The sequence below is a fragment of the Sminthopsis crassicaudata genome, chromosome 4, assembly GCF_048593235.1.
Source record: "Sminthopsis crassicaudata isolate SCR6 chromosome 4, ASM4859323v1, whole genome shotgun sequence".
NCBI classification, from domain to species: Eukaryota; Metazoa; Chordata; class Mammalia; order Dasyuromorphia; family Dasyuridae; genus Sminthopsis; species Sminthopsis crassicaudata.
In genome coordinates this window covers 190,837,419-190,863,331 of record NC_133620.1, presented here as the reverse complement: position 1 = coordinate 190,863,331, position 25,913 = coordinate 190,837,419, and positions in this window count along the sequence as shown.

Below are 25,913 nucleotides of genomic sequence, written 5' to 3'. Positions count from 1 at the left end.
TCCCGAAAACTATGACCCAAAAAAGAGCCTAGATTCTATTTTACAGGAAATTATCAAAGAGAACTGTCCAGAGATAAAAGAAACAGAAGAGAAAGTAGATGTTGAAAGAATTCATCGAACTCCTTCTGAAATAGAACCTAAAAAAAGAACACCACCGAATATTGTGGCTAAGCTGCAGAATTACCACACAAAGGAGAAAATCCTGCAAGCAGCTAGAAAAAAAAAATTAAATACCAAGGTGCCACAATAAAGGTCACACAAGATCTGGCAGCCTCCACATTAAAAGATAAAAAGATAGAAGGGCCTGGAACCTGCTATTCTGAAAGGCAAAAGATCAAGGATTGCAACCAAGAATAAACTACCCAGCTAAGTTTAGCATCTTTTTCCATGGAAGAAGATGGTCATTCAATGAAATAGAGGAATTCCATATGTTTCTTTTTTTTTATTTTTTTATTATTTTTAAAATAATATTATCCATTGTATTCATTTTTCCAAATTATCACCCCTCCCTCTACTCCCTCCCCCCAATGACAGGCAATCTCATACATTTTACATGTGTTACAATATAACCTACATACAATACATTTGTGTAAATACCATTTTTTTGTTGCACAACAAGCATTAGATGCCGAAGGTACAAGTAACCTGGGCAGACAGACAGTAGTGCTAACAGTTTACATTCACTTCCCAGTGTTCCTTCTCTGGGTGTAGCTACCTCTGTCCATCATTGATCAACTGGAAGTGAGTTGGTTTTTCTTTATGTTGAAGATTTCCACTTCCATCAGAATACATCCTCATATAGTATTGTTGTTGAAGTGTATAGTGATCTTCTGGTTCTGCTCATTTCACTCAGCATCAGTTGATGTAAGTCTCTCCAAGCCTCTCTGTATTCCTCCTGCTGGTCATTTCTTACAGAGCAATAATATTACATAACCTTCATATACCATAATTTACCCAACCATTTTCCAACTGATGGACATCCATTCATCTTCCAATTTCTAGCTACAACAAAAAGAGCTGCCACAAACATTTTGGCACATACAGGTCCCTTTCCGCTCTTTAGTATTTCTTTGGGATATAATCCCAATAGCAGCAATGCTGGGTCAAAGGGTATGCACAGTTTGATAACTTTTTGGGCATACTTCCAAATTGCTCTCAAGAATGGCTGGATTCTTTCACAATTCCACCAGTAATGTATTAGTGTCCCAGTTTTCCCACATCCCCTCCAACATTCATCATTATTTGTTCCTGTCAAGTTAGCCAATCTGACAGGTGTGTAGTGGTATCTCAGAGTTGTCTTAATTTGCATTTCTCTGATCAATAGTGATTTGGAACACTCTTTCATATGAGTGGATATAGTTTCGATTTCGTCATCTGAGAATTGTCTGTTCATATCCTTTGACCATTTATCAATTGGAGAATGGTTTGGTTTCTTATAAATTAGGGTCAGTTCTCTATATATTTTGGAAGTGAGATCTTTGTCAGAACCTTTACTTTTAAAAATATTTTCCCAATTTGTTACTTCCCTTCTAATCTTGTTTGCATTAGTATTGTTTGTACAGAAACTTTTTAGTTTGATGTAATCAAAATCTTGTATTTTGTGATAAATAATGATCTCTAGTTCTCCTCTGGTCATAAATTCTTTCCTCATCCACAGGTCTGAGTGGTAGACTATTCTCTGTTCCTCTAATCTATTTATGATCTCATTCTTTATGCCTAAATCATGGACCCATTTTGATCTTATCTTGGAATAAGGTGTTAAGTGTGGATGCATATCTAATTTCTGCCATACTAATTTCCAGTTTTCCCAACAATTTTTTTCCAAATAATGAATTTTTATCCCTAATGTAGGTATCTTTGGGTTTATCAAAAATTAGATTGCTATAGATGCACCCTTTTTTGTCCTTTGTATCTGATCTGTTCCACTGATCTACCGGTCTATTTCTTAGCAAATACCAAATGGTTTTGGTGACTGCTGGTATATAATATAGATTTAGATCAGGTACACTTAGACCACCTTCCCCTGGCTTTTTTTTTTTTTCATTAGTTCCCTTGCAATTCTCGACCTTTTATTCTTCCATATGAATTTTGTTGTAATCTTTTCTAGGTCATTAAAATAGTTACTTGGGGGTCTGATTGGTATACACTAAATAAATAGATTAGTTTGGGGAGTATTGTCATCTTTATTATATTCACTCGGCCTATCCAAGAGCACTGAATGTCTTTCCAATTATTTAAATCTGACTTTATTTTTGTGGCAAGTGTTTTGTAATTTTACTCATATAATTCCTGACTTTTCTTTGGTTGATGGATTCCCAAATACTTTATACTCTCAACATTAGTTTGGATTGGAATTTCTCTTTGTATCTCTTGCTGTTGCATTTTGTTGGTTATATATAAGAATGCTGAGGATTTATGTGGATTTATTTTGTATACTGCCACTTTGCTGAAATTCTGAAATATTTCTAACAACTTTTTAGCAGAGTCTTTGGGGTTCTCTAAGTATACCATCATGTCATCTGCAAAGAGTGATAGTTTGATTTCCTCATTTCCTACTCTAATTCCTTGAATCTCTTTCTCGGCTCTTATTGCTGAGGCTAGCTTTTCTAGTACTATATTGAATAGTAATGGTGATAGTGGGCAAACTTGTTTCACTCCTGATCTTACTGGGAAAGGTTGCAGTTTATTTCTAAGGCATATTATGCTTACTGACTGTCTTAAATATATGCTGCTGATTATTCTAAGGAATAGTCCATTTATTCCTATACTGTCAAGAGTTTTTAGTAGGAATGGATGTTGGACTTTATCAAATGCTTTTTCTGCATCTATTGAGATGATCATATGATTTTTATTAATTTGATTATTAATATGGTCAATTATACTAATAGATTTCCTAATATTAAACCAGCCCTGCATTCCTGGTATAAATCTTACTTGATCTTAGTGTATTATCCTGGGGATGATTTTCTGAAATCTTTTTGCTAATATCTTATTTAAGATTTTAGCATCAATAGTCATTAAGGAAATTGGTCTATACATTTCTTTCTCAGTTTTTGATTTATCTGGTTTAGGTATCAGTACCATGTCTGTATCATACAAGGAGTTTGATAGGACTCCTTCATCCCCTATTTTTTCAAATAGTTTATATAACATTGGGGCTAAATGTTCTTTAAATGTTTGGTAGAATTCATATGTAAATCCATCTGGTCCTGGGGATTTTTACTGGGGAGTTGATTAATAGCTTGTTCTATTTCTTTTTCTGAAATGGGACTATTTAAGCAATTTATCTCCAATTCTGTTAATCTAGGAAGTCTATATTTTTGGAGGAAGTCATCCATTTCACTTAAGTTATCAAATTTATTGGCATAAAGTTGGGCAAAGTAACTCCTTATTATTTCTCTAATTTCCTCTTCATTGGTGGAAAGATCCCCCTTTTCATTTGTAAGACTAACAATTTGATTTTCCTCTTTCCCTTTTCTGATCAAATTTACCAAAGGTTTATCTATTTTATTGGCTTTTTCATAAAACTAATTTGGTTTTATTTTTTAATTCAATAGTTTTTTTACTTTCAATATTATTGATTTCTCCTTTTAATGTTAGTATGTCAAGTTTTATTTTTGGTTGGGGATTTTTAATTTGGTCCTTTTCTAGCTTTCTAAGTTGCAGGCCCAATTCATTAATCTTCTCTTTCTGTATTTTGTTCAAATAAGCCTCTAAAGATATAAAAATTCCCCTTATTATCACTTTAGCTGCATCCCACAGATTTTGGTATGATGTCTCATCATTGTCATTATCTTGGGTGAAATTATTAATTGTTTCTATAATTTGCTCTTTCACCTAGTCATTCTTTAAGATGTGATTATTCATTTTCCAATTACTTTTTGGTCTATTTACCCCTAACTTCTTACTGAATGTAGCTTTTATTGCATTGTGATCTGAGAAGAAGATATTTATTATTTCTACCTTCCTGCATTTAATTTTGAGATCTTTATGACCTAATATATGGTCAATTTTTGTATAGTATCCATGAACTTCTGAGAAGAAAGTATATTCCTTTCTATCGCCATTCAGTTTTCTCCAAAGGTCTATCATACCTAGTTTTTCTAATGTTCTATTTTCTTTTTTAATTTCTTTCTTATTTGTTTTGTGGTTTGATTTGTCTAAATCAGAGAGTGCAAGGTTGAGATCTCCCACTATTATAGTTTTACTGTCTATTTCTTCTTGCAATTCTCTTAACTTTTCCTTTACAAAGTTAGATGCTATACCACTTGGTGCATATGTATTTAGTATTGATATGGCTTCATTATTTATGCTGTGTTTCAGCAGGATATAGTTTCCTTCCTTATCTCTTTTAACTTGATCTACTTCTGCTTTTGCTTGATCTGAGATAAGGATAGCTACCCCTGCTTTTTTGGCTTTACCTGAAGCATAATAGATTCTGCTCCAACCTTTTACCTTTACTCTTTATGTATCTCCCTGCTTTAAGTGTCTGCCCAGAAACCACGGTCCCTATTTCAAAGATTCTGCTTCTTCTGAGGCTGAGTTCCACAGCCTCCAGCCAAGCCAGGCGCTATGTGAATTAGATGTTGCCCTGGGCTCTGTCCCTGCTTTTCAAGGTCTTAAATACCCCAAGGTGAAGCCCTGGATAGCTGAAGGTGGTTTGCATAGCTGTGCCAAGATCTGTTAAGTCACTTCCAGATTGGTGTGGTTCTAGTATCTTGCTTTATATTTTAAAGTGGTTTGATTTCTCTTCTGAACTGCTGTTTTATAAGCAAAGAAGAGCTAACAGCCTGTGCCAGATTCCTCTATCTCAGTGGTTTCTCTGATCCCAGAGCCCTCCCTAGCCTGATTGGTGCAGTTTGCTAGCACCTCACCCTGTCTGTGCTGGCCTTTTTTTTTTTTCCTCCCCTGGGAACCGAACTTTTCTGTTGAAACTCCAGATTCTCTTCAGCTGGTAAGTCGTGCTTCCAGACCTTGTGGTTTCTATCAGTCCAGCGTTATTTTTGAGTGTGATTTAACTAATTGGTAATGAGGGAAAAAGGGAGCTCACAAAATTGCGTGTATCTTCTCTGCCATCTTGGCTCCGCCCCCACTAATATTTTAATTAAAATTTTTGCATCAATATTCATTAGGGAATTCATTATTCCTTCTCTGTTTTTATCTGTTTTAGTTTAGCTATCAGTCTATGTCAGAAAAAGGAATTTGGTAGGACTTCTTCATTCCATTTTTTTCCCAAATAATTTATATAGTATTGGGGTTAATGGTTCTTTAAATGTTTGGCAGAACTCACATATAATTCCATCTGATCCTGGGGAATTTTTCTTAGGGAGTTGATTAATAGTTTGTTATATTTCTTTTTCAAAGATGGGATTATTTAAGCAATTTACTTCCATTTCTGCTAATCTGGGCAACCTATAATTATGTATGTATTGATGTATTTCACTCATTCTATCGAATTTCTTGTCATAAACTTGGGAAAAGTACTACTAATTATTCCTCTAATTTCCTCTTCATTTTTGAAAAGTTCTCCCTTTTCATTTTTAAGATTAACAATTTAATTTTCCTCCTTCCTTTTTCTAATCAAATTTACAAAAAGTTTATCTATTTTGTTGGGTTTTTCATAGAACCAACTCTTAGTTTTATTTATTAATTCAATAGGTTTTTTACTTTAAATTGTACTAAGCTCTCCTTTTATTTTTAGAATTTCAAGTTTAGTATTTGATGGGGGTGTTATAATTTGCTCCTTTTCTAGCTTTTTTAGTTGCAAGCACAGTTTATTGATCTTTTCTTTCTCTATTTTATGCAAGTAAGCCTCTAGAGATATAAAATTTCCACTTACCACTTTGGCTGCATCACACAAATTTTGGTATATTGTCTCATTGTTATTCTCTTAGATGAAATTATTAATTATTTTTATGATTTGCTGTTTCATTCATTCATTCTTTAGAATGAAATTATTCAGTTTCCAATTACTTTTTGGTCTATTTTCCCCTGGCTTTTTATTGAATGTAGTTTTTATTGCATCATGGTCTGAAAAGGATGCATTTACTATTTCTGTCTTTCTGCATTTGATTTTGATGTCTTTATATCCTAATACATGTCCAATGTTTGTATAGGTTCCATGAACTTCTGAGAAGAAAGTGTACTCTTTTCAGTTTCCATTCAGTTTTCTCCAAAGATCTATCATACTTAACTGTTCTAGTATCCTATTTTACACTTTGACTTATTTCTTATTTATTCTGTGATTTGATTTATCTAATGCTGAGAGTGCAAAGTTGAGATTATAGTTTTGCTGAATATTTCTTCTTGCACCCTTCTTAACTTTGCTTTAGCAAATTTGCAAATTTGCAAAATATAAAATAAAACCACGCAAATTTCTTTATATTACTGACAAAACCCATCAGCAAGAGATAGAAAGAGAAATTCCATTTGAAATCAATGTAGACAAAATAAAATACTTGAGGATCTACCTGCCAATACAAACCCAAGAATTATAAGAGCAATTATAAAACACTTCTCATGCAAAGAAAATTAGATGTAAACAATTAGAAAAATATCAATTGCTCATGGCTAGACTGAGCTAATATAATAAAAATTACAATTCTGACCAAATCGGTCTACTTATTCAGTGCCATACCAATCTATCTGCCAAAACATTATTTTATATAATTAGAAAAATAATAACACAATCCATCTGGAAAAAAAATAAATGGTAAAGAATATCAAGGGAATTAATGAAAAAAAAATACAAAGCATGGTGGCTTAGCAGTACCAAAACTAAAACTATATTATAAAGCAGCAGCAATCAAAATCATTTGGTATTAGCTGAGAAATAGAATGGTAGATCAATGGAAAAGATTAGATACACATGAGATTAAATTATATATTTGTAAACTATTTATCACCCTATCACATAGTAGGTTCCTTATAAATAAGTGTTCACTTCTCCCTTCTCTTCTTAACATTCTATTTTCATAGTTCCTTTCTGCCTCTAACTTTTATAATCCTAAGAAATAGCATTAATTATTATTATGTTAGTATTTTTTATTTGTAGGCATTATTAAATATTTTAAATACAATATATTATTTTAATATTGATTTTCAATATAATTTCTCAGGTAATTGTGCAAAATGTCTAGTAGCTTTCTATAATTAGAAAAGGAAAACTGATAACATTTATTACATTCAAGTTATATTTAATGGGTTATAGAAAAAATCTTAAAATATTGAATTATTAATGGTACATTTTGCTCTAAGGCAAGTAGATTAGATTCACACTTGAAGGAATAATGGAATGCCTCCTATAAATGTCTTACATAGTTTAAGAAATTATTATAAAATTAAGTTTGTTGGGTTTTTTTATACTGAATTTCTATTTTAAAAAAAGAGAAAAATGCTTTATTCAAAATCCTTCATCAAATAGAATGTCTTGCCCAATAAAAGGCCCTCTTTGTCACATGATGAAGTCAGGGGAAAAAAGAATTTAAACTAAGTGATTGGCATAATGATAAATGAACTTGCATCCTGCCTTGGGGCATGTTATAGAGAAAAGCTTAGTTAGCATACCATATATGTAGTTAAAGCTCTATTGATTTCATTTGTGAGAATTAGGCCCTGAGAAATTAAATGAATCTGTGTCTAGAAGCCTAGGGCTCTGCTGTAGCCTGCTTACATGCATACCTTCCCCTGAGGCACTTAATTGAAACTGTTGCAAGACCCATCTAATATCTATTCTAAGTAAAACAGAAGTTCATTTCTTGAAAACACAATTTCTGAAAGGAAAATTCAGGACGAAAAACATGATTTTATGATTTGATGAAATCATAGTCCTAAATATTTTTTTTCCATCAGATAATTTTGGAAGACTGGAGGCAGAGCAAAATGATACCTTCATGATTGGTTTCTGCTCTCATTTTATTATTGTTGTTGTTGTTAAAACAAGAAATGCAACTATTGTTGCCTTTAGTCATTACTTCTCTCTCAATTCTGAAAAAAAATCCTCTCTCCTTTTAAATGGAACACATTCTCATAACAAATAAAGTTTAGGTAAAAACATTCAGTAAAATGATATCTTTGAAAATAAGCAACATTCTGCCCCTAATTGCCCTTCTTCCTTAGCTGGGAGGAAGAAGATACTAAATATGTTTTTGAGGCCACATTTTTTTCAATACTGCAGAATTTTTATTTTTTCCTTTTCAATGATCTTTCCATTTACAATATTGTAATAATTTTGCATATTAATCTTTTGATTCTGTTTATTTTACTCTTTAATCTACAAGAATTTTCCCATATTTTTCAGTCTTCATATTTGTCATATTCTGTCACACAAAAATGTTCTATTACATTATTTATCACTATTTTTAGATGTTGAGTCAAAGTTTTACCCATTTGAGTTTCAGTTATTTGGTACTAAAAAAGTTTTATTCTGAATATCAGGGTGTTTATTAAACATATGTCTCAGTCTTAGATCTCCTTGGGACATATGTTAAATTTTACACTCAAACCTACTACAAGTCTGGCAATCTGACACTAGGAATAAAAAAGATAGTATTTTTCCTGGTAGTTATTATTAAACTGATTTTCCCCCCTAGATTTTTATAATTTAAAATTCATAGAAAACTAGATTATTGAGTATAATTTTATATGATGTATATGTCACATCAGAATGTATCCTTTTATATCAATGCTTTGTAGACTTTTTAGTATAAACAAGTGTTTTTCTTTGTCAAAGGTTTCAGATGTGCCTAAGGACAAGCTATGATTTTGGAGGGCTTTTGTTTTAATATAATATGCTTTATTATTTAAATTAATGCAAATCTAACTTGATCATAATGAATCATTCTCTGGATTTCCCCATTCAATTTTAATTGTGATTCATAAACATGAAAAGGAATTCAATATGATTTTGTTGTTATTGTTTGTCTTTTGTACATATATGTCTATGATTAAACTAGGAAATCCTTAAGAATATTTAAAATAGAAATCAGAGCCTCTGAATGTTTTTGTTTTTCTTTTTAGGAAAACATCTCTTAGTGGAGGACATTTTTTATAATATGCCTGAAAGTATACATAGTTTCAGAACTATCTAAAAGTAAAGATTTAATGTGTTTTTTTAAATAATCCTACTGATGGCATACTACAATGCTCAATTTCCCAAATGTAATTGACAAGTAATTAAATTATATACATATAAATTATATTCTGTCCTTGGTTTGCAATAGCAATAGGTGTGAAATGTTTCAGGAACATTTTACTTAGCCTTCTAAATCTTCTACAATACAGAATTCCAGGATTAACAGAAGAATTTCATTTATTAATTAATGATAACATTCATGAAGCACCTACTGTATGTTGACTATTGTTCTAGATGCATGGAGAAATATAAAAATAAAAAAATTTAAAAAAAATTAAAATAAAATAAAAAAGAAATATAAAAAAGGTTAAATATTCAAAAGGATAAGAAACATTTACATTTAGTTAAAAAACAAAACAAAACAAACAAACAAACAAAAAAACAACCTAAATACCTCTTTACATTTATTTGTCATTAAAAAATACATTATCTTTTTGGATATTTTCATAGAATTTTTAAATGAAAGCAAATATATCATCTAGCTAAACCTCTTATCTTGTAGTAAACTAAGAACCTGGGTTGTTAAGTGGTTTAGCTTTGAGATTGATAGATATATAAGTGTAGACAGATAGATATATAAGTGTATATATATATATATGTATATCTATATATATGTATATATAGATAGATAAGTATAAATACATATATGTGTGTATATTCATATATATACATATATATATGCATATATATACACACATGCATTTCTGTAGTTGATTTCATCTTTGTAGCATTTCTCTGAAAAATCCCTTCTTTCAATTTAGAGTGCCTCCTCTTTTGTGCAGACTCATGCCTAGGCTGTGCAATAAACTGCTCTAGTTCTACCCATTGAAAATTTCTCTTCACTCCAATCAATCCAAGCTTCATTGAGAAGTGATTTTCCTAAAGCTAAGATCTAAGCATATCACGACCTACTCAGCAAACTCTAGTGGCTTCCTATTGCCTCTAAACAAAGAAAAAATGCCCTTTTGCACATTAAAAGCTCTTTGTTGCCTTAGTGTTTCTCAACTTTTTAGTCTTGTTATACTTTATTCCCTAATATGTACTCTTCAATTAAGTGACTCTGGCATCTTGCCTATTCCATAAGCAAGATACTCCATATAGTGGCTCTGGGGAGTTTCTCTAGCTCTCCTCCTGGACTGGAATTTTTTTTTTCCCTCTATTTTGGGTATTTACTTCTGTGGCTTTTTTAAAAATTCCAATTAAAATCTCACCATCTATTCCCTCTTAATTGTGATGCAGTCTCTTTTATTTTTTTTTAATCCTGTATATAGTTTCTTTGCATATATTTGTTTGTTGTCTCCTCTATTAGATAGGAACCTTCTTGAGTACTTCTTGCCTTGCTTGGTGCTGAATATTTGATTGTTTGATTAATGACAAAGATTATATAGGTAATAAGTGACAGAAGAAGGATTCCAACCTAGCTTTTCTTGTTACTTTTTCCTCCTTTATGCTGATAAGGTAAATATGTATCTCAATATTTACAATATACAAATGATACAAAATTTCAATATCATAACCTATTGTCCACTAGATTAAAGGCAAAATATAAGACCAACAATTTACTAAACGCACATGTATTTTGAATCATTAAAACCTAAACCTGAGTAATTAGATAAAAACACACTGAAAACAACATTTAAATACAGTGTCACAACTATTAAATTAGTTGAAATAATTATAAGGCACAAAACAATAGAGGTGGAAAAAGCAGGTGCATTGGTGGTCAAATTAAAATTGAAGAAAGCATTTTGCAGAAATTATCTTTCAGAATATAATAAAATGATTTTAAAAGTTATATTTTGATTGATTTAATAACTAATAAAGTATAAACTCTAATAGTAATATAATAGAATGCTGCACATATGTGTATGTATATAGTCACATATACATAGTTTGACATGAATTTTTTATAATTGAGAATAACTGGCCTATATATCCAATAGTTGGAAAGTGACTGAATAAACTATTAAAACATATCGGCTCAACCATTAACATGGTGACATGAATAATAAAAATTATTTAAAAATTTACCTAAAGTAATTTTATGTAATGAAAGCAGAATTAGAGAACAATAAATATTTACCAGTATATGAAAAGAGAAAATATATGTACAAATACAGAAGTGACTGCATAAATTAAAGGACAAAGAGACAATGTAAATATACATTTTTATTATTAGGATTATATTTTGTGGCAGAATCCATTTTAAATGGAAATATTCTCATTTTTTACATTAATGATATTATGTTATTAAAATTATATAAAACTACTTTCTCAGATTGGTTATGTTGCAAAAATATATACAAAAACCCAATAAAATTTTAAAAAATGAATATGTGTGAATTAATCTATACTCAGAATTCTCTTTGGAAGAGGAAAAATATTCATCATAAATCCTTTGAAATTAACTTTGAACGTTATCTTGATTAAAGTAGCTAAATCTTTCTCAATTGATCATCATTGTAATATTGCTATTACTGTGTGCAATACTCTTTTGGTTCTGCTCACTTTGCTTTGCATTTGTTCATTTAAGACCACAAGGTTTTTCTGAAACTCATCATAATAGCACATTAATATTTTAACACAATAATATTCTACAACTTGTCAGCCTTTCCCCAGTTGATGGAAATAAATTCAGTTTTCAATTCTTTGCCACCACAGAAAGGGCTACTAATAGCTCTATTCTCCTTTACTTTGTCTCATTGGAATATAGCCCTAGTAGTGGTATTACTAGGTCAAAGGCCATTGTGCAGTTTTATAACCCTTTGGACATAGTTTAAAATTATTTTCTAGAATGGGTTGGACTACTTTGCAACTTCACTAAAAATGTATTCATGTCCAAATTTTTCTGTATCTCTTCCAACATTTGTCACTTCCTTTTTCTAGCATATTAGTCAAACTGATAGGTGTAAAATGTTAGCTCAGAATTATGTTAATTTGTATTTCTCTAATCAATAGTGATCTAGTACATCTTAATGTGACTGTTTTTAGCTTTGATCCCTTCTAAAAAAGAAATACTCATATCCATTGACCATTTATCAATTGAGAAATTGCTCTTATTTTTATAAACTTAGGTTGATTTTCTATAGAATGAGAAATGAGTAATTCTTCTATCAAAGAAATTTGCCAAAAATGTTGTTTCTCGTTTTCCTTTTATTTTTGGCTACATTTATTTTGGTTTTGCAGTTTTTAGGTTTATGTAAAAAAAAATAATGTTGCTATTTCTCATAATCCTCTTTTTTTTGGTAGCAATTTTTTCCCTTTTCCATAAATTTGTTAGGCAAGTTTTTTTCATGCTCTCTAATTTACTTATGATACTACCTTTTATGTCTAAATAATGTATCCATTTTGACTTTATTTTGATATATGATATGAGATATTGGTGTATATTTGGCTTCTCCTAAATTGCTGTTCAAGTTTTCCATAAATTTTTGTCAAATGGTGGGCTCTTATCTCAAGATCTTGAATGTTTGGGCTTATCAAACACGAAGTTACTATGTATTATGTACTCCTTTGATCCTCCTCTCTATTTCTTAGCTAGTACCATATTTTTTATTGATTACTGATTGGTAATGGTGTTTCATATCTGGTACTGCTAGGCCACTCTCCTCCATAATTTTTTTTCATTATTTCTCCTGATATTTTTTGATGTTTTATTAGTACAGATTATTTTCATTTTCATTATTTTTCAACTCCATAAAATATTTTTCTTTATTTGGTCTGGCATTGATTAAGTTAATTAACTTAGGCAGAATTGCCATTTTGGTTATATTGACTGGTCTTACTTAGAAACAATAAATGGGATGCCCATCAATTGGGGAATGGTTGAATAAGCTGCTATATATGAATGTAATGCAATACTATTGTACAATGGTTGGTTCATTTTTCAGTCTCAAAGAGGACAGAAATGATATCTGTATGTTAGAGTAGAGTTACGGTGTGTCCAACTGGGACTTATCAGACCAAAACAAGCTCAGAATGCTCTGCCACAGATCAGATAATCTCTGTGAACTTTTCAGGTGATTTCTCTAACTTTGAGCACCTCGTATTTTCTGCTCTGATTCAATTCTGCTTTATTCATAGAATATAGCACTTTCTAAGGGCACTTCATGTTGGGCAGTCCTGTGCCAGTTTTTTCCATGTCATACAATTAATTATAAAGTTACTAAGAGAGACCATGAAAGTGTCCTTGTATTGCTTTTTCTGACCACCTCATGAGGGCTTTCCCTGTGTGAGTTATCCATATAAATCTTTTTGGGCAAGCATACATTTGACATTTGAATAATATGACCATGAGTTCAACAGATTTTGCTCTCTGAAGTAGAGTTGAAATACCTGGCAGTTTAGGACCTCACTGTCTGATATCTCATTCTGCCACATAATGTTCAGAATCTTCCTGACCATTCAAATGGTAGAGATTCAGTTTCCTGGCATGGCACTAGTTGATTGTCCAGGTTTCATAGACATACAGCAATGATGTCAGCACAATTCTGTAGACTTTTAGTTTAATACTTAGTCTAATACCTATTTTTAGCATATTTTGTGACTTTTAAAATTGAGCTTTACTCCTGGGAAATAGGAACCATTGTCCCAAGATTTTTGTGCAGGGGATCAGGAATCAGGTCACTAGCTTTCTGCTCAAAGGCCTCAGGTACTGGCAGCTTGTCCACTCTGGGGAGTCATTCTTTGTTCTGTGAGACTGTGGGTGGGAGGTTCTGGGGCTGGCAGTTTGCCTTTTGTGCTGGGGCTGGAGGCTTCACAGTTAGCCTGCTATGCCACTGACCAAAGAGTCAGGATTTAGGGGCCTTGGGTGCTGATCTATACTCTGGCTAAAGTCCTTCACCTGACTTACATGAATACTGTTCTAAACTGTGCCTCTCTTTTACCCAAGTGTGACAGACTTTTCCTAAAGTCCTTCTAAGTTATCTTAAAGTTATTTCACTCTGTCTTTTGTAGCTTGTATTGCTCTAGAATCTGTTTAGAGGCTGACTTCACCATTGATTTTGAGGAAAACCAGGGAGAACTCTAGGCAAACAACTGAGTTTTCTCAGTTGTCTTGGCTTTGCCCCTGCATATCAGTATGTTTGACAAGGACACCCCAAAAGAGTTAGACACAATTGAAACAACAGCAACAACAAACAAATATTTGTTTTCTTTCCTATCACCTTCATAAATGCCTCTTGATTCAATTATTATTTTCCATCATCAGTAATTTTATACTTAATATGCCATGTTAAATTCAGGATATGAAAGTAGTGTGAATAAGATAGACATCCCATCTCAGTATGATAGCATTCTGGAACACGAACTCTAGGATCTTGTGACTATGATGTCTCTTTCCCCGAGCACCCTTTCTCTATATTCTCTGTAGAATAATGAACCAAATACTTCAGTGTAACTAAATATATGATTGTTTTATCCTCTCTGTCATTGTCATTATTGCCCTCTTTTCACTACCTACCTAGTAGAACTATTTACACAATGATCATTCCAATTCATCTTCCTAATGGCCCTTTTATGTATTGATTCTTTTTCTAATAAGTTCCCTATAGCAACCCACATCCATTTATGTCTTTACTCTTTTTCATAAAAAAGTATCAGTTTTTTCTTTCTGTTTACACACATAAAACCCTACAAGAATCTATGAATCAACCAAAAAAGTTTTAAATTGCTAATTTGTGATAGGCACAAGATTAGATTCTGAGAGTAGATACAAAAATTGAACAATCCCTACTTTCAAGGAATTACATTGTATCTGAGGAAACAAGCAGAAATATAAGTAGATAATATATATTCAAGATAAATTCAAAATAATTGGGATGGTTAGACAATAAAAAGGAGAGGCATGAGGAAAGAGCTCATGGTTGAAGAGGCACCTGAGTTAAGATATGAAGTAATATAGTTATTCCAAGAGGTGAAAATAAGGTGGGAGAACACTGCAGATATGAAGGGACTGCATATGGCAAGATATGAAGACATAAAGTAGAAAGAGATATTTAAGGGAGAGCAATTAAGATAGGATGTTAGACAATAGAATATGTGAAAGAGAATAAGACAAAATATGTTAGGAAAAAAGAGTCAAATTATGAAGTATTTTGAAATATCAAATGTATTTTTATTTTATCATGGAGGTAATGGCAAAACAATGGGGAATTCTTAACGTAGGAATATATGGTTAGAAATTATACTTAAGGAAAATAATTTTGAATTTTATTTGACAGATATCTGGAATATGTATGGGTTGCATTGGGGAAAAAGATGAGTTAGAAAGACCTATAAAGGAGTTATTCCAATTGTCCAATTCCAATAGTACTAAGCAGATGTGAACTGATGAGGGCTGGTTGTCTAATAAGTAAATTTACCTTGCAGAACACAATAAAGTACAAATGCTGATTTATTTCACATCATCCATTTCTTTAGCTTTCAGGACATCAGTGTTCTATTTATTTAATTAGAAGACATTCCAGAAATTAAGTAAAACATCTTGAAATCTTTAGTCAATCTAGAGAAAGTCACTACTAACATCTTTACTTAATTTCCATGAGTTTCATTCTTCATCTGTCATTATTTTTCTAGGAAGATTCCCATTATTTAAGGGCTTTAATTTTTCTTATTCTTACATTATTCAATGCAAAAATATTCATTTACTATAGGCACATAAGATATATAGGTGGGGAGAGGGATTCAATTTGCAGGATTAGAGGAATTAAAAATAATAATGCGAACCTAGACCAGATGGACTTTTGGCATATGTTTCAGACAATGTGCTAGTTATTAGAGATACAAAACAACAATTAAACAGGTAATGGCCAAAACAACCTTACATTATTTTGAGGGGAAAAAATTATGTTCATCATGAGTACTGAAAGAATATAATTATATTTTCCAAGATATAACCTGTTGCTTTGAGGTGCACAATAAAAATGACTCTACCATATAATTTCCAAAGGATATGTGTTCTTTTTTTTCTAATCATAACAGAATATTTCTTTAAAACAGCTACTATCTCTACAACTTTAATCCAAGTGAAGACTTTAATGTTTTAAAAAAATTTAAGTAAATATTTTAATGTGACTATGGAATATATGTTTTCTTTTTCCCTCTGTTGACAAAATATATCCTCAATGGATTTTTTTTTTATCTTTTTAAAAATAATAGCTTTTAATTTTCAAGATATATTCAACAATAGTTTTCAACATTCATCCTTGCAAAACCATATTTTCCTAATTTTTCTTCCTCCCTTTACCCTACCCACTCCCTTAAACAGTAAGTAACCCAATATATGTTAAGCATAGACAATTCTTCTATTCATATTTTCACATATTTTCATTTGAGCCAGTCTTACAGATGTACTTTTCCATTTTTATGATACCTTTTGGGATATAGACACTGCTGGATCAAAAGGAATGCACTGTTTGATAGCTTTTGGGGCATAGTTCCAAATTGCTCTTCAGAATGACTAGAAAATATTTTTATTTTAATGAAAAATATAGGTGAAACAGGAGTTTTTACTCCTTCTGTGGTTGAAAAAATCCCTATCAATCTGTGGGGAAGAGACATTTTACAGCGGATACAGCAGAAGCAAATAAGCTCTTCGGCTTTTTAGGCAGGGCTGCTGTTGAAGGCCTATCTGCACTTTCACCAGTTCCTATTCAGTGAAGACTGATTCACCACTGTGGGTAGAACAGTGGCTCTTAAGAAGTGATAAAATTCAGGCCTTATTAGACATAGTGAACGAACAACTTGACCAAGGACACTTGCGTCCTTCTCTAAGTCCTTGGAATTCCCCAGTATTTGTGGTGAAAAAGAAATCTGGAAAATGGAGGATGTTAACTGATCTAAGAAGAGTAAATGAACAGATGGAAACTATGGGAACTCTTCAGCCTGGACTTACATCTCCTACTCAGTTGCCAAGAGAATGGCCTCTTTGGGTTATAGACATTAAGGATTGTTTCTATTCTATCCCTCTAGATAAGGAGGATATGAAAAGATTTGCTTTTTCAGTGCCTAGTGCTAATTTGGCTGAGCCTTATAAAAGATATGAATGGACAGTTTTGCCACAGGGAATGAAAAACAGCCCTACTATGTGCCAAATGTATGTTGCTGCTGCTCTTGCTCCAGTAAGAAAAGCATTTCCAAAAGTAATATTGTTACATTATATGGATGATATTTTGGGATGTGCACCTGAGGAGCAGATGTTAGAAGCATATCTACAAAAGACTATGGAAACACTAAAGTACTACAAACTGCATATAGCTACAGGAAAAATTCAAAGCCATGCTCCTTTTCAATATTTAGTATGTGAAGTATATCCTAAGACACTCACAGTACAAAAGCTTTCTTTAAGAACAGAGAAGTTGAACACCATAAATGATTTCCAAAAATTTAATAGATATCCAATAGATGCGTCCAGTGTTAGGCTTAACTACCAATCAACTGCAACCTCTATATGACATTTTAAGGGGAGACAGTGCTTTAAATTCACCACACCAGCTTACAAAAGAAGCACAAGAGGCTTTGAGAGAAGTTGAACTGGCTTTATCCGATGTGGTTGAAACAGTCACTCAAAAACCCTTGGAAATATCAGTTTTTGCTAAAAAAAAAAAAAAGAGGCATCCACAGCAGTCCTTCATCAAGAAGACAGTGTGATTGAGTGGGTGAACCTCCCAGAACAACCAGAACAAAGCCTTACTCCTTACTCAGTGCTTGTGGCTAGAATTTTATTAAAGGCTATTAAGATAGTAATACAATTATCTGGGATAAGTCCTGAAAAAGTATACACACTCTATACTAATGCACAAATTAATGTATGCTGTGAGACCATCCCAGAATGGCAAATTTTACTGGCCACAGCTCCAAATTTTGCACATGGGTCTCCATTAAAGATAACCCAGCTACTACAAAATTGGTGATAGATTTTTGAAGAAAATGTTTCTAAGGTTCCTCTAAAAGGACCAACAATCTTTACAGATGCCTCCAAAGAAAATATTTGTGCTGTATACTCTCATGATTTAATCATAAAGAGAGCAGTCAGGACTCCTTTTCAGTCCACTCAGCAGAATGAATTATTTGCTATCATGCTAGCTCTTACTTATTACCCAGGAGACGTAAATATAATTACTGATTCAGCCTATTCAGTAGGTGTACAAAGAATTGCCACAACCCAAATAAAATTTGTAGCCTTTAATATTTATCAGCTCTTTAAGGAACTTTAAGAGCAAGTGAGAAAGCATCCAGGCAAGATTTATATCTTGCATGTCCAGTCACATAGTGGATTTCCAGGTCCTATTTTTGATGAAAATTCAAAGGCAGATAGCTTTTTAACTATGTTAGCACAAGAATCTCATTCTAAATATCATCAGGCTGCTCGAGCTTTACATTTACAATTTGGACTAACAAGAGAGGAAGCTAGGAGCATAGTTAAAAAAAAAACGCTTGCCTTCCTTTCCATCCTCCTACACTCCCTCCAGGGAAGAATCCTGGTGGTTTGAGACCCAATGCAATCTGGCAAATGGATGTGACCCACTATAAATCTTTTGGTCATCTGTCTTTCATCCCCGTGGTAGTAGGTACCTTTTCAAAATTCACTTTTGCAGTGCCAACAGCAAAAGAGACAGCCCAAGTGGTCACTGAATTCCTTATCCAAGCATTTGCAATTATGGGTGTGCCACAAGAAATAAAAATAGATAATGGACCTGTATATACTTCTAAACATTTTTCACACTTTTGTGCGCAGTATAAGATTTTACACACCACTGGAATACCTTTTAATCCACAAGGTCAGGAAATAATAGAGAGAAGAAACCTATGGGGGAGCCACAGGTAACCCTAGAGAACTTCTAAATTTAGTTCTCTATACCATGAATTTTCTAATTTTTGACAAAGATACACTGGCTCCGACATACAGGTTTTATAACCCACCAGAAGGGCAGTGTCTAGTGTGAGCAGCTCCACTGTCCTTAGATAATCACCAGGTGATGTGGAGAGACCCAGAAAGTGGTGAATGGAAGAGACCAGAGAAGTTAACTGCCTGGGGGAGAGGGTTTGCTTGTATTTCTTCAGAAGGAGAAGGAATCAGATGGGTGCCAATGAGGCATAATCGCTTTGTCCATCAGAGAGAGACAGAAAAAGAGAAAGACCTCAAAACAAAGGAGAAAATCAAAAAAACATCTGACACTGAAAGAGCATGGCTAATAAAAAGACTGATAAAGAACTTTAAAACCAGCAGGAATCATTGGATTTCCTAACACAAGATGAGACTAATGGTCAATGGACTTATGGACATTTATAAATTCTCAATTTATGATTATGTCATCATGTTATTTGTTACATACTTCTAGTTTGTATTATGTTACTATGTTACTATGTGTTTATATAATCTATGTAATTATGTGTAATGCCTCCCATATTGATGGATTTATGTTTCAAGGTCATGACCATCCTATGTTCTAAATCAAAAGAAAGGGGGAGATGTTAGGATTACAAGGTAAGAACTGAGGTTGTCTGTACAGTGACAAGGTGGGAACTCAGGTTGTCTGGACAATTACAAGATGAGAACTCAGGTTGACTTGACAGTTCTCTGGCTCCGACCTTTGGTTCGGGCCTTTAAAGGGAGTTTACACCTTAGGAATTCTAAGAGGAGCAAGTTCATTGGTGGAAGTATTTCCCCATGCCCCATTGAGTTCTCACATGCCTATTCTCTGGGAGGATAAAAGAAGGGCAGCATTGGGTCTGAGAGAATCTACTCTGATATAGAGTTGTGATGCCAGGCAGGCTGAAAGGAGACCAGTCTGATTTGGGGAAGGAGAAGAGCTGTAGGAGATTCAGAGCTCTTAAGAAACCTGTGCACAGAGGAAAAGATTTTACATATCTCCTCCCAGAAAAGGATTATAATTGAGCAGACGACTTCACCCAAATAATTCAAGAACTTGACAATACTTACTCATCCAAAATGATGATTATATTCATGACATTTTTGGGGAGTACACATCCAAAACTGTGATTTTGTTTGTAAAGAGCTTATTGTAGATCCATAATCAATCCATAATTTAAAACCTTAAAGTTACTTTGGGAACAAAAGGGTTAAATTAATTGTACACATTCACAGAATTAGTAAAAGTCAGGAAAAGTTCTTGTACTCACATCATCCTGATTCTGAAGTCAATGGTCCATCTACCATTACAAACCAGCATTAAACATTTCTATAAGAAACTTTTCCAGGAAAAATTTTATTCAGTACTATTAGAAACTGAGATCTCTCCTAGATATTATCTGTCTATCTATCTGCCTATCTATCTATCTATGCAGATACATATTTGAAAAATCATGAGAGAAGGAGGGGCAGAGCCAAGAGGGCAGAGAAGTCACAAAGGTCTTTCTAAGCTCCTCTCATGCCTCACAACCAGTCTTTGAATTCAGCCTCAAAAATAGTGCTTGACTGGTAAAATTCACAAAGATTAAAGGCACAATGATTTATCATCTGAAGATAATCTGGAGGACCATTAGAACAGGTTTGTCCTGAGGGGTGGAAACAGACCAGTAGCAGGTAGGGAAATAGGAAAGACTGGCATCTGGAGCAGACCAGGGAAAGAGTAGCCTCTGTGGCTAGAAAAGTAGTGAAAAGAACTCTGTGATAGGCTGACTGTTTTGCCTTGATTGTAAAGCAGTTTACCAACAGAGAGATTAGAGCCAAAGGTATAGGATGCTCTTAAAAAGCCAGAACCTAACAGGATATGATTGCAGCCCCCCACAAACTAGAAATGACTCAGCATAGACCAGCACAACTGTGCAGCTGCATTCTGCAGCATGGCTGAGGTAGTTGCAAATCTACACAGCAGGGAGGTACAGCCCAGGACAGCCTCTAATCTTCCTCAATGACTATGCCTCCCTGGGCAAAGCCATTTTCTGGTGCCTTGGGGGACTATTTGCTGGGCAACTTCTAATACCCCAAAGCTGGCTTTGGCTTGGGATAGTGATACTTTCACTGCTTAGCCTCTTGCCTCAGGGCAGTTGTTAATCCACACAGCAGGGTTCTACACAAAGCACTTCCACAGCTCCACCATGTGGGACTGTGTCAATCCCATTGGGGAACTATTTCCCAGAGCATTCACATATCTGGCCATACTTTTTAGCTTGTTGGCAGACAATCCATACACCTATCACTGTTCTCCAGAGGAAGCTGGTAACCTTCTGGCCCTGAAGGCAGACCCTACAGGCTTTAAAAAATGAGTAAAAAATTCAAAAGGGCAATCAATAGCTTCTATACAGAAAGAACAGGTTTTCAACCCCGAGGAGACTAATATCATACAGTCTCCAGACAATTGTTGATCCCCAATACAAAAGGCTCTCTTAGAAGAGACTATTAAAAACCTTAAAAGAGAGCTAGAAGAAAATTGGGGAAAGGAAAAAGAAGCTATGCAAGAGAGTAACAACTTTCTGAAATGTGAATTGGAAAAGATAAAAAACTCCCAGGAAGTGCAGGGAAACAGAATTTGTGAATTGGAAAAAGTAAAGAACTCCCAGGAAAGTAGGATTTGTGAATTAGAAAAAGAAAATAATTCACTAAAAAAATTAGTGAAATGGAAAAACATTCCATAGAGCAAAACAACTCATTTAAAAATTCAGTTGGACATATAAAAAAAGAAGTAAAAAAAAAAAAAAAAAAAAAGCTAATGAAGAAAATAACTCATTAAAAATCAGAACTGAACAAATAAAAATGAATGATTCATTGAAACACCAAGAATCAATCAACTAGATAGAAACATTAAATATTTACTTGGAAAAACAACAAACTTGGAAATAGATTTAAAAGAGATAATCTGAAGATTGTGGAACATCCTGAAAATTATGATGAAAAAAAGAGCCTAGATACCATTTTACAGGAAATCATCAAAGAGAACAGAGGTAATAAAACCAGAAGGGAAAATAGGCATTGAAAGAATTCATTAAACACCTTCTGAAAAAGATCGTTTAAAAAAAAAAAAAAAAAAACAAAAAAAAAAACTCTACAGAATATTGTGGCCAAATTTCAGAACTATCAGAATATTACAAGCAGCCAGAAAAAAACAAACAAACAAACAAACAAACAAACAAAAACAATTCAAATACCAAGGTGCCACAACATCTGGCTGCCTCCACATTAAAGGATCGAAGGGTCTGGAATCTGATATTCCCAAAGGTAAAAGAACTTGGAATGCAACCAAAATATATATTATCTAGCTAAGATGACCATTTTCTTCCATAGAAAAAAGATGGACATTTAATGAAACAGATGAATTCCATTTTTTTTTAAATTTTATTTATTTGTAATTTTTTTGACAGTATATATGCATGAGTAATTTTTTTTAAACATTATCCCTTGTATTCATTTTTACAAATTATCCCCTCTCTCCCTCTGCTCCCTCCCCTTGATGACAGGCAATCCCATACATTTTACATATGTTACAGTATAACCTAGATACAATATATGTGTGTAGATACCATTTTCTTGTTGCACATTAAGTATTAGATTCTGAAGGTATAAGTAACCTGGATAGATAGAGAGTAGTGCTAACAGCTTACATTCAATTCCCAGTGTTCCTTCTCTGGGTGTAGTTGTTTCTTTCCATCATTGATCAACTGGAATTCTATTTGTTTTTAAGGAAAAAAAAAAGATCTAAACAAAAAATTTGATCTCCAACCATAGGACTCCAGAAAAGCAGAAAAAGGCAGAAGTAACTCTTGAGAACTGTATTTCTGTTGTGGATATAGATAAAGACCACATGTCTAATTTGATTTTACTGATATAAAAAAGGGAAGTAGAAATGAAAAAGGGATAGTGTCAGGAAAAGGGAAAGGAGAGATAAAAAGAGAGAAACTACATCCCATGAAAAGGAAAAGAAAACCTATCATTCCTGAGGGAAATTAGAGAGGGGGAGGAACATTGTCCGAATCTTACTCTCATCAGAGTTAGCTCAAATAGAAAATAATTGACATATTTGTTTTACAGAGAATTCGCTCTCATCTCATTAAAAAATGGGAGATGAAAAGGGACAAGGAAAAGAGTAATAAGGGAAGGTTACAAGAAAGAGAAAGGGAATTAAAGGGAGGAGGGAGGGATACTAAAGAGGGATGGCTGTGTGATGCAAGTGGGGCCCATAATTTTAATATTGAGGAAAGGGCTTCGGGGGGGGGCAAGAAAAAAAACATGATGTGGGAATAATATGATTGCAGGAAATTTAAAATTAGTAATTTTAACTGTAAATGGGAATGGGATGGGGACAACAAGGTGGCTCAGCGGATAGAGCATAAGCCCTGTATTCAGGAGGACTCAAGTTCAAATCTGGTCTCAGACACTTAACACTTCCTAGCTGTGTGACTCTGGGCAAGTCACTTAACCCCAGACTCAGGAAAAAAAATGTGAATGGGATGAACTCTCCCATCAAGTGCAGGTGGATAGCAGACTGGACCAAAAGTCAGAACCCTACAATATGTTGTTTATAAGAAACACATTTACAGCAGGGAGATACATACAGAGTAAAGGTAAAAGGCTGGAGCAGAATCTATTATGCTTCAAGTGAAGTCAAAAAAGCAGGGGTAGCCATCCTTATCTCATACCAAGCAAAAGCAAAATTTTATCTAATTAAAAGAGATAAGAAAGGAAACTATATCCTGCTAAAGGCTAGCATAGATGATGAAGCAATATCAATACTAAAAATATATGCACCAAGTGGTGCATAAAGAAAAGTTAAGAGAGTTGCAAGAAGAAATAGACAGCAAAACTATAATAGTCGCAGAGCTCAATGTTGCACTTTCAGAATTAGATAAATCAAACCACAAAACAAATAAGAAAGAAATTAAAGAGGTAAACAGAATATTAGAAAAATTAGGTATGATAGATCTTTGGAGAAAACTGAATGGTGATAGAAAGGAGTATACTTTCTTCTCAGTATTTCATGGAACCTATATAAATATTGACCATATATTAGGACTTAGGGACCTCAAAATTAAATGCAGGAAGGCAGAAATAGTAAATGTTTTCTTCTCAAATCACAATGCAGTAAAACTACATTCAATAAGAAGTTAGGGGTAAATAAACCAAAAAGTAATTGGAAACTAAATAATCTCATCTTAAAGAATGATTGTTTGAAACAGCAAATTATAGACACAATTAATAATTTCACTCAAGATAATGACAATTATGAGACATCATGCCAAAATCTGTGGGATGCAGCCAAAACAGTAATAAGGGGAAATTTTATATCTTTTGAGGATTACTAGAACAAAATAGAGAAAAGTCAATGATTTTGGGGTTTGCAACTTAAAAAGCTAGAAAAAGACCAAATTAAAAACCCCCAGTCAAATACTAAACTTGAAATTCTAAAATTTGTAAGGATTACAAGGTGATAACTCAGGTTGTCTAAACAATTCCCTAGCTCAGAGATCACACCTTTAGGAGTTTACACCTTTAGACTTCTGAAAAGTTTACACATTTAAAGGAGTTTATACCTTTAAAAGGAGTTCTGAAGAGGAGTATATACAACCTTTAAAAAAAGCAAGTTCATTGGTTGAAGGAGTTCCCACAAGCACCTGGGAGTTCTCACAAGCCCATTCTCTTCAAGGATAAAAGAAGGCAACATTGAGTCTGAAGAGTCAGTCTATCCCGGGACATTGAGTTGGGACGGTAGTTCTGGATTGAGTCAAAGAGAAGATGCCATGGATTAGCAAGTCCAGAAATTCCACACTTTTGGAGGGGAGGCTCCAGAAGCTTCCAAAGAAACCTGCTCACAGAGGAAAAGATTATACAGAAAAGAAAACTCCTCCCAGAGAAGGATTACAATTGAGAGATGATCAGGACATTACAAAAATTAAAAGGAGAAATCAATAATATTGAAAGAAAAAAAAACCTATTGAATTAATAAATAAAAGTAAGAGTTGGTTTTATGAAAAAGCCAATAAAATAAATAAATCTTTGGTAAATCTGATCAGAAAAAGGAAAGAGGAAAATCAAATCGTTAATCTTAAAAATGAAAAGGGGGATCTTTCCTACAATGAAGAGGAAATTAGAGCAATAATAAAGAGTTACTTTGCCCAACTTCATGCCAATAAATTTGATAACTTAAGTGAAATGGGTGAGTACCTCCAAAAATATAGGCTTCCTAGATTAAGAGAGGAGGAAGTAAATTGCTTAAATATCCCATTTCAGAAAAAGAAATAGAACAAGCTATAAATCAACTTCCTAAGAAAAAATCCCCAGATATGGATTTACATGTGAATTGTACCAAACAATTTAAAGAATAACTAGCCCCAATGTTATATAAACTATTTGAAACATAGGGTATGAAGGAGTCCTGCCAAACTCCTTTTATGACACAGACATGGTACTGATACCTAAACGAGGTAGATCGGAAACTGAGAAAGAAAACTATAGACCAATTTCCTTAATGAGTATTGATGCTAAAATCTTAAATAATATATTAGCAAAAAGACTATAGAAAATCATCCCCAGGATAATACACCATGATCAAGTAGGATTTATATCAGGAAAGCAACGCTAGTTTAATAGTAGGAAAACTATTGGTATAATTGACCATATTAATAACCAAATAAACAAAAACCACATGATCATCTCAATAGATGCAGAAAAAGCATTTTATACAATCCAATATCCATTCCTATTAAAAAAATTGAATATATAGGAACAAATGGAATTTTTCCTTACAATAATTAGTAGCATCTATTTAAAACCATCAGTAAGCATTACATATAATAGGGATAAAAAGGAACCATTCCCAATAAAATT